The sequence below is a fragment of the Micrasema longulum genome, unplaced genomic scaffold, assembly GCF_059751315.1.
Source record: "Micrasema longulum isolate JH-2025_06_02 unplaced genomic scaffold, ASM5975131v1 h1tg001895l, whole genome shotgun sequence".
NCBI classification, from domain to species: domain Eukaryota; kingdom Metazoa; phylum Arthropoda; class Insecta; order Trichoptera; family Brachycentridae; genus Micrasema; species Micrasema longulum.
The window spans coordinates 224083-234884 of record NW_028279069.1 but is presented as its reverse complement, the minus strand read 5'-3'; the positions used below and the strand labels follow the sequence as shown (position 1 = coordinate 234884).

General features: G+C 32.6%; 1 protein-coding gene across 1 annotated transcript in view; it reads left to right on the top strand.

Annotated features, from left to right (window-relative positions):
* Positions 1–6079: 6079 nt before the first annotated feature.
* LOC148273619 (ATP-binding cassette sub-family C member 4-like) overlaps positions 6080–10802 on the top strand; it is a 50014-nt gene continuing 45291 nt past the window's right edge. The window contains exon 1 of the mRNA XM_088238427.1: positions 6080–8314. The gene's annotated coding sequence lies outside the window, so the exon portion shown is untranslated. The remainder of the gene's footprint in view (positions 8315–10802) is intronic.

The following is a 10802-nucleotide window of genomic DNA, read 5'->3' as shown; positions in this document are numbered from 1 at the left end:
GAAGACTTTTTCCAAATGCACAAATTAACAGATTGTCATATTTTCCCTGATAAACTTAGAAAAATGAAGGTCAAGGTTGGTGTTCAGCAGGACAGTAGGAACTACCATGAAATCTTTGGCAGATACTGTGGATGATATTGACGATGGGGCATCGCAGACTGCTGATCTTGTCTTATTTATAAATAAACTTATCGACAGTTTAAATGGCAGTTCTCTCAATGCTGATAGTATTATTTGTAAATACCGTTGTGGAGTCAGATTAACATCTCCCTACTGGAAATTTTGGCAGGAAGCTATTTCCATCTTAAAATCAGTAAAATTTGTAGATTCCTAAAACCAAAAAATATCAATACCACCTACAGTGCGTAACTGGATTACAACTCTGGAAGCAATATCATATTTGAGTAATAAATTACTTACATGTTATAAATTTACTTTTGTGCTTCCACGTAACCTTAACCAAGACCCCATTGAAAACTTTTTTGGCATGGCAAGAAGTCAGGGTGCACGTAACATTAACCCCTCTAGTTCAAATTTTATAGATGCTTTTAAGTCGCTTCTCATATCAAACTTATCTCATACTCGCTCCATTGGAGCAAATTGTGAAAATGATGACGGTGAAATTTTAGATTCATTAAAACTTTTTTTAACATCGGACATCGAAGTCACTCCTTACCAACAAGTTCTTCAAGACAGAAAAGTAGTCAATATGTTGCGGTTTGTAAATATATAGCTGGTTATGTGGCAAAACGGGCTCTATCTAAATTTGGATCTTGTTGTGAATGTAGACTGGATCTTAAATCTAAAATACAGTTACCGGGGCATAGTTTAATAACTTCTAGGCATGTGGTCCAAATACTTTAATCCACCCAACAATCAAAATCTATAAAGTTTTTAATACCATTGTCAATCACTGCAAAAATAATTTACCGATTATTTGCCATAAGTTTCATGTTATGTCGAGTTTGAAGGAAATAGTACTATCTAAATTAAATCCAGCATGTTTATCTTCCAGCACATAGAGGCCATCTTTTTGATTTTATTGTTAACTTAGTATTACGATTATATATTTTTTCTTGGTGTAAACAAATGAACTTTCTATTAACTGGGCGAAAAAAATTAGAGTCTTGCATTGTTGATCCTCTCAAATTACAAGCTAGAAAGTCTTATAATAAAAGACTTAAGAATAAGAAGCGCAGACAATAAAGTAGATACATGCATACCCTTTTCTTCTTACCTGCCATATAAGCACTTCATTTCATTACTTAATAAGCTTATAAGTGCTTCCTTCTTGTTTTATTCCTAAGCAGCAGCCTAGAAATGTCAATGTGAAATAAAATAAATTATCCACCATTAATAATATTCTTTTGTTTCAGAATGGTGATTGTTGATGCCATGGCTCTTAATCTGCACGAAGAAAATATTTTTCATCCAGGAATAGCAGGGATCCAATGCTGATCACAATGCTGCACAATTTTTAAATAATACTCAATTGTAATTTTTGATAATCCAATATACTAACCACACATGTATATAATATTATTTTACAAGTGTCAGTTTTCTTTCTCGATTCTTTCTGACGTATATAATAGAATCGAGCGATTTATTTTAACAGTAAAATAAAACTATTAAAAATGTTTTTAAAATTTTTTATTTATGTATTCCTATTCCATAATAAATTTATTGTGCAATATCAATATAAAATTGTTTTTTTTAAATACAAGACAGAAAGATTAAATTGCGTGCTAATACTTGTATTTAATTAAGCAATTTTGTATTGATATTGTACAATAAATATCAATATATAATGCAACGCAGTGATTTGAATTTTCGCGCCATCGTCAAGCTTCTTGTATGCCACACTAGAAAGCGCTGCGATCGACGCCAAAAGTACTTAGATATAGTACCATAGTTTCCTGTCTAAATATATCTGTAGTCTGTGATAGCGATGCGATACTACCAATTCCATTACTACCAACACAAGGGGGGTAAAACTCCATGACTACCAACACAAGGGGGGTAAAACACTTCGCAATAGGGACTGTCACCCCAGTGCTACAGACGACCAGCGTTGCCAGACCCGATTCAGAAAAATAAATCGGTAGATTCTGGAGAGGAAGGGGCAAAAATTAATTTGACAGTTGTTCGAAATAAAAGCGCCGTTTTGCCTAAGGCCATTGCATTAAATAGTTGAAAACGCTTGGTAAATGAACAATTGAAAACCAAAAGGACTGCAATAAGTGAATCACCAAAATATAGTGATTCCGGCTTGCAGAACTGGCCCAGAATACCGATAAATCCTGTTTTATTACTTTGAGGTTATGTTGACATTTAAATTTTTTATTCCAACAATACTGTATTTTGTGTGACCATACAAACTCTTCAAGGGCTTAAGGCATAAATATTAATGAAATCACACGTTACCTATGCATGAATTTTTTTTAAGCACAAAGATACATTGTTTGAATGTATTTTCATAAAATATATTCAATTATGTTTATTAATACCCGTTCTGTGGAAATAAAAGTATTTTGTACTCGGTATAAATATTTTTTTTTGCAGGTGTTTTGCAGCATAGAGGTCCTGACATTGATGGGTCTTCTCTGTCTCTCTATCCCCTGGTCATTTTCACAATCATCAGTCAAACTTTGTTGTCAAACAAAGAAATAATTTATATTTTAAAGTTCTTTAAATGTAAAATCTGCTAATTGCTAAAGTACTAAAATAATGGCTTAAAACAATGATTCAACTAAATTGAAATAGATAATTAACCGAAGAAAAACCATTTCTATCATTTTTATATAAAAGGTCATCCCCTTACATTTCCCTCATAAGATAAACAAAGATAAATATGCATTTTTAATAATGTCATGAAATTCTCTGGTCATGATTTATCATACCACAATATAATATATTTGAAAATAGGTGGGGATCACCATTCACCAATACTAACCAATTCATTTCATTATAATATTTAATTTATTTTATAGTTATAATAATAAAAATACTTTATAGTTTTATTCCACTTTTATTTATAATTATTTAACATTTTTTTTACCAGTGACCGGGTTTCGTCGTGACCGACATCGTCAGACTAATATATTACATAGTCATGAACGATATGTAAGGAATTGTTTTAACAATCAACAAATAGCAACCTAAGTGAGCAAACAATAAATTATTATAACCTGTATTCGTTTTATTTGTATTGAAATTTTGTTCTATGGAAAAAATAGGAAATGTTTAGAAATCGGTAGATCGGTAGATTGCTCCTAAAATCAGTAGATCTACCAAAAAATCGGTAGTACTGGCAACGCTGGACGACAGTGACAGAAGACAGAAGTTTTGGCGGGAAATCAATGAAATCATGCTTTTTTTCTCTCATGTTTTTAAAGCTAAACAATCTTGCCCAACGAATGAAAGTAAGTCTTACGAAACGAAAAATACTAAACGAGCTGAACCCGGCAATGCTTTGCTATTGCTGGATTTGAGTTCTTGCTAAATAGATTAAATGAACACAATCGAAAGTTTGATATCAATTATTGTATTAAGTCTAAATTAGATATGTACCTACGTAAACATTATAATTTTTGTGTTTCGGTTTAGATAAATTGTGAGGACAGAGAATTTTGATAAATAGGTCTGCACATTTTTTTAAAAACGAAACAATATAGGGACACGCCAATTGTAAATATCTATAATGTGTTAAAAAGAGCTCTGCGCTGGTTTGGATATGTAGAGCGAATGGACAACAAAAGAACGGCTAAAAGTATATACAATGAGAATGTTCATGGATGCAGAAATAGAGAAAGACCGTGAAAGACATGGCATGACCAGATCCAACAAATACCTACTCGAAAAAGGACATGGTAAAAGTCGGAATAATCGGCGCACGTGCACGAGAAAATCTAAAAATGTGGAGGAAGCGATATCTGAGTGCAAAGATAAAAGTGATGTGGCGTTCTATCCTCTCTGCCACCCTTACGGGGAAGCGGCGTGATAGTTTGTTCTTGTTGTTATTGTAAAAAAAACATTTCTCTAGTGCCATAATTCAGAGAGAAAATACGTGGATACGTTTGTATGAAGAAAAGTCAGACCGCGTTTCCTCTTACGATTAAACATAATTAAGTATACTTACAAAAAATAATTAAAAAATCTTTAGTCTTTGGTAAATCAGTACTTGTTTACGATTGAATTCCAAATCTAAAATAATACTAAATTTAAGTAGGTACCTAAGTACCTACTTGTTTATGCTTGAATTCCAAAACATAAAAGAATAAATTATCTTCAAATAAAGAGTTTTTTTAGCAAATGTCAAATTCTGCTCAGGGATGCATTTGTCAGGAATGCGATTTTCAAAAATGTATCGAATGTTAGTTGATATTATTTTAGTTAAACATAAAATTCAGTAAAAAGAAATAAATATGTAGAAATTATAAGGAATTCAATGAAATAATCTGACTGGGATCCATTAAAAAACTAATTTTGTCTGTAAACATTCAAAAATCAGCTTTTTTTATGTGCAAAAAATAACCTCCATCCATTTTTTTTATCCGCATTCTCAAAAAACATTTACACTTCTAACTTTTTTGTGCTTAATAAATTGAAGATTTTATGAGCTATAAACCTTCTCGTGGCAAGGATGTACATTTATCTGAAAACCGCGTCTGGTAGTTATCGAGTCCATCGAGGAGAACCATTCGAACATTGTCTTTTATATATACAGGTGTTCTTTAAACCCTGTCACATCCGAAACCACGATGATCAGTATAGTCAAGGAGACATATTGGCATATTAAAAAAAATATTTAGAACGAAAAAAATTGTAAAAATAAAATATTAAAAAGAACAAATGGTTGCTTCTGCAGGGAAGAAGCGAGGGGGGCGCGGCCGCGTGGTTAACGGTGTGTCAGACTCCCCCCTTCTCGTTTCTCTCCTTCAGAAGTTAGCAACCATTTGTGTTTTTAAATATTTTATTTTTTCAAATTGTATTCGTTCTAAAAAAATATTTTAATGTGCCAATAGTTCTTCTTGCTAATACTTATCATCGTGGTTTCGGAAGTGTCAGGGTTTAAAGATAACCCTGTATAAAAGAAGAAGATAATACATATCTGCACACATCACTAGTTTTTTTTATTATTTATTTATTAAACAAAGAATTTAGTCAATTTACCATTTTTAATTTTTTTAAACAAGATTTGATTATTTTTTTCAGAAACCTTTAACGTTTGGATTGTTAAAAAAATAAATTTATACCTTATTACACCAACATACATTACTTGTCCGAAAATCTTTCATTAAATAAATCGATGAACCCCCTTTTTGAACTGTATTGATAATAATATTTTTCCTGAACATTACAAATAATTATTATTGATTCAATTTTATTCATAATTATATCATCGGGTTGTGGTCCTGTGGCTAGTGTCTCGGACTCACGGACCAAAGGTCTGTGGTTCGAATTCCACTCTACCCCAACTTGATTCCATTTTCTAATAGTGAGTTATTTACAACTCGTTGAAAATGGCCCTCAAAATTAAATATTTGGGTAAATCATAAGAACGCAAATATTTCTTTTCTTAAAAAAAAAAAAAAAAATTGTCCAACTTTTTCTGTCTTTATTTCGATCAGTGCGATGATGATTAGGTATAATATTACAGTATACCTAATACCTATGCTAATTGTTAAATTTTTTACAGTAAATTATCACAGCTGGCATTAGTCAGATCCGTAATATTATGACTGGCATTAGGACGAATACGAAAACTCGTTCTCGCGGAAGAAGTCCTACAAGATGAACAGTCTTGGTGACAGAAGCGACTGGCGTCTCTCTTCAGGCTTCAGGGGGCCTCCGGAAACGCTGAGGACAAGGTGAATCCTAATGGTGCGCTTCTTTCCTGCCAACACCACGACTGCTTGGCCAAGAGCAAACAAACAAGAAAAAAGTCATATCCATTAGTTTTCTAAGGTTGTTTTATTTTTTTTTACTGTAGAAATCCGGTCTTCACAAAGTGCATAAAATAACATTTGACAAGGCCAATTACATATTTTAAAGTTAAAGTACATATATAGTATATTATAATTATTAAAGCCATAGAATTAAGAATAGTCCAGAAGGAGCGTAGAATCATATTTAAATATATCGGACTGTGTCCGAAAATTCCCCCACTATGCCTCACTTTCGCCGCGCGTATTCATGATGTCGCCGCGTAATATTGCACGATGGGAAAAATTATAATCATAACACAAATGTAAGGTAAAAAAAAAGCAATCTGCTAATTTCTCTAAAATTTTACTGTGCACGCGGAAATATTGATTGATACAACAGAGTAGATAAGTAAAGAGTCATTTAATGAGAGTAATTGAATTAATGAACTTTGAACGTAAAATATAAAGCAAATTTTATTTTACATAAAACTGATATTTTTATATCATGTTAAATAATATTTGATGTTTTAAAGATAATGTCGGTCAAATGTCCACCACAGAGTTGTTTAATCCGAGGTCCAATTTTCATTAGTTCTCTCATTAGATGAGCAAAGTAGGGTAAAAAAATTCTACCCTGGCAGCACTAACGAAATTTTTATTTTGTTTCTTCGAGAATCTGACATATGGAAAAATAATTATTTTTATAGTGATGTATTTGCTACTTACACATTAATTAGCTAATTACACATAAAATGTGATCCCATCCTGTTTCTTTAAGATCCTAGCAGTATTTCTACACTTGTAAAGGACAGAACACGGCATAGTTGAATTCAAATCAGGAGTTGCGTACTGAGCGACGTCTACAAAGAAACGAATGGGTCAAAACGTAAACCTACTCATTTATGAGTAGTTTAGTCACCTTCTGTTTGATGTGCGTATGCGGTTTCTGGACTATTCTTAATTCTATGGTGTAGGTAGTTATATCTCTTTTTCTAACTAATGTTTGCGTGACATGTGTATAGTGATTTGTTAAAATATATTTGTTTCAACAGAGGGAAAACATTATTGAGAAGAGAATATGGAAGTCTAGGCATTTACAGGGCTTATGACCTGTCATTGGCTGTTTTAAGTGGCCACTTTACACACTGTGTAACATTAACCATTCTGCCCATATTCGAATATCCACATTTCCTCAACTCTTCCATCTGTTGACTTTTGTGAAGTAAAGGAGCTGAAACCTTTATTATGCGGGTGAGATTCATCCGGCTGAACCAAATCACCTACTTACTAGGCAACGCTTGAAAACAATTTTCCAATTTTTATACATCTTCTTTTACTAGTTAGTTAATTCAACAATGTTTGAGTATGTCCAAATGCTTGCAGACTGGCTGTTATTTCCTGCCATGGGAGTTATTCATATTCAAATTTATTTCAACAGAGAGAAAACATTATTGAGAACGAATATGGAAGTCTAGGCATTTACAGGGCTTATGACTTTAACTTAAACCAGCCAATGACAGGTCATAAGATATCTTAGATCCAAAAGTTCAGCTTCCTGGAATTATTGGTTAGAGGAATATAATTCAATCTCACTTCTCACGATTGCGTTTGCGTTTGGTTCAAAATAATTCATAAGTTATCGCATTGCATTCTACCTTGAAGTTACAATAAATTAACAATATGGACTGCAATTGGAGTTCAAATTCAGTGTCCTATGCACTATTAACCGCAAATAACGGTACGAAATGAAGCACTGTAAATTTTTATTATGTATGTAGGTAATGACAATAATAACAATAAAATAAATTTTACAGTCTGGATGCCTCTGATCTGACCAAGAAAGTATCAATAGGCAAAGTTATGAAGTATCGAAGCAAAATTAAAATACCACGCTTTACTTTACATATCACATGTGCGTGACACCGATATGATGTCTCAAGTTTTCACATAGCCCTATGTAGGTACATTATAAAATGATCAAATAGAACAATATTATTTAACTTCAATATGATCCTGGATTTTAATGATGAATTTGTTATTATGATATAGTTTATTCATCATGCATTTCTATATTCTATCATTAAATTCAGATGGTCAAGTGGTAAGTGGTATTGAGTTGCTATACTATATGTTATCTTCATTCTCGATTTTCGATCAGTCTTGATCGCAATTTGTCGCGGAGGAACGTCTGCGCAGGCGCGAAATTTAACCTCAAAAAGTGACATAAGCCGGATAGCAACCAGCAACTTTATGTAAATATAAATATACTATTTGTATTTACAATGTTTTAAGTGATAGTGTATGCTCGAGATAATCGCGAGGCTATAGTAATCAAAGGATGTGACTGACAATATTTTACAACAAACTACCATTGGATTATATATTGCGTAAGTCCCATTTAATTGAATGCATAATAATATGAACATGGATGTAAGTACCAATCATACCTCATACCAATAGTATAATTTGTGCTCATACCACTTATACTAATTTGTGCTACAAGCACTTCAATTCGACTGATGAATTTGTTTTCGTTTGTATTCAATTTCTGACTGTTATACCGGGTAAACCATAAGTTCGGTTTTATAATGTCATGATCAAATCAATCTACCTACCTACTCAAATAATTTGTTGATAAAATAAATCGTTTTTCCCAATGACTTTTAATAAATAGACGTTTTCGTATTTTACTAATTGGAAGTCATATTTAGCAAATATAACTTTGCCATCAACAATTTGAAATATAGATAGTAAATCACTATACACATGTCACGCAAACATTAGTTAGAAAAAAGGATGAAGATATATACCTACACCATAGAATTAAGAATAGTCCAGAAACCGCATACGCACATCAAACAGAAGGCGACTAAACTACTCATAAATGAGTAGGTTTACGTTTTGACCCATTAGTTTATTTGAAGACGTCACTCAGTACGCAACTTCTGATTTGAATTCAACTATGCCGTGTTCTGTCCCTTTCAAGTGTAGAAATACTGCTAGGATCTTAAAGAAACAGGATGGGATCACATTTTATGTGTAATTAGCAAATGAATGTGTAAGTAGCAAATACATTACTTAAAAATAAATTATTTTTCCATCTGTCAGATTGTCGAAGAAATCGAAATGGACATTTCGTTAGTGTTGCCAGGGTAGTAAATTTTTTTATCCTACTTTGCTCATCTAATGAGAGAACTAATGAAAATTGGACCCCGAGGTCCAGGATCCGAATCAAACTACTCTGTGGTGGACATTGTACCGACATTATCTTTAAAACATCAAATATTAATTAACATGATATAAAAATATCCGTTTTATGTAAAATAAAATTTGCTGTATATTTTACGTTCAAAGATCATTAAATCAATTACTCTTATTAAATGACCCTTTACTTATCTACTCTGTTATCTATCTAATCGGATTGTGGTCCCGTGGCTAGTGTTGCGGACCACGGACCAGAGGTCCGAGGTTCGAACCCCACTCTACCACAACTTTATTTCCATTTTCTAATAGTGAGTTATTTACGACTCGTTGAAAATGTCCATCGAAATATTTGGGTAAATTATAAGAACGCAAATATTTCTTTCCCTAAAATAAAAAAATCTGTATTTCCGCGTGCAGAATAAAATTTTAGAGAAATCAACAGATTGCTTTTTTTTACCTTACATTTGTGTTATAATTATATTTTTTTCCCATCGTGCAACATTTCGCGGCGACATCACGAATGTGCGCGGTGAAAGTGGGATACAGTGGGAGGATTTTTGGACACAGTCCGATGTATTCAATTATGATTCTACGCTCCTTTTGGACTATTCTTAATTCTATGGTTAGATCATATGTTACACAAAAGCAAGGTCAAAATAAATTGGGTTATGTCAAATTTGACTTTTTATGTATTAAAAAAAAATCCTGAAAATAATGATTAGAGGATGTCTAGTGTCCAATTACGTATGTTTCTTCTTCATTAAGGCCTTTTAAAGAAAAAAGATCTGTTGTAACACAAATGATATTTGAAATATTTTTTAAAGTTTACAATGATTTAAACATAGATTTAAGAATAGTCCAGAAGGAGCGTTGAATCATATTTGAGTACATCGGACTGTGTCCAAAAAACTCCCCACTTTACCCCACTTTCGCCGCGCGCATGCGTGAAGTTGCCGCGTAATGTTGCCAAATCGCGAAAAATATAATCATAACACGAATGTAAAATATTTAAAAAAAGCAATTTGTTAATTTATCTAAAATTTTATTGCACACGCGGAAACATCGATTGACACAACAGAGTAGATAAGTACAGGGTCAATTAATGGAGTTTTTTTTTTACATATTTCACATAAAACGGATATTTTTATGTCATGTTAAATAATATTTTATGTTTTAAAGATAATGTCTGTCAAATGTCCACCACGGCGTTGTTTAATCCGAGGGGTCCAATTTTAATTAGTTTTCTCATTAGATGAGCAAAGCGTAAGAAATTTGACTACCCTGGCAACACAAACAAAATATCTATTTGGTTTTCTTTGACAATCTGACAGATGGTAAAATAATTAAATTTTTAAGTAATGCATTTGCTACTTACGCATGCATTTGCTACTTGCACATGAAATGTGATCCCATCCTGTTTCTTTAAGATCCCAGCAGTATTTCTACACTTTAAAGCGACACAACACGGCATAGTTGAATTCAAATCAGGAGTTGCGCACTGAACGACGTCTACAAAGAAACTAATGGGTCAAAACGTAAAACTACTCATTTAAGAGTAGTTTAGTCGCCTTGTGTTTGATGCGCGTATGCGGTTTTTGGACTATTCTAATTCTATGGATTTAAATGAGCACTCAATAAATAGTCTAGATCTTGTCTTGATGTCCCACATGT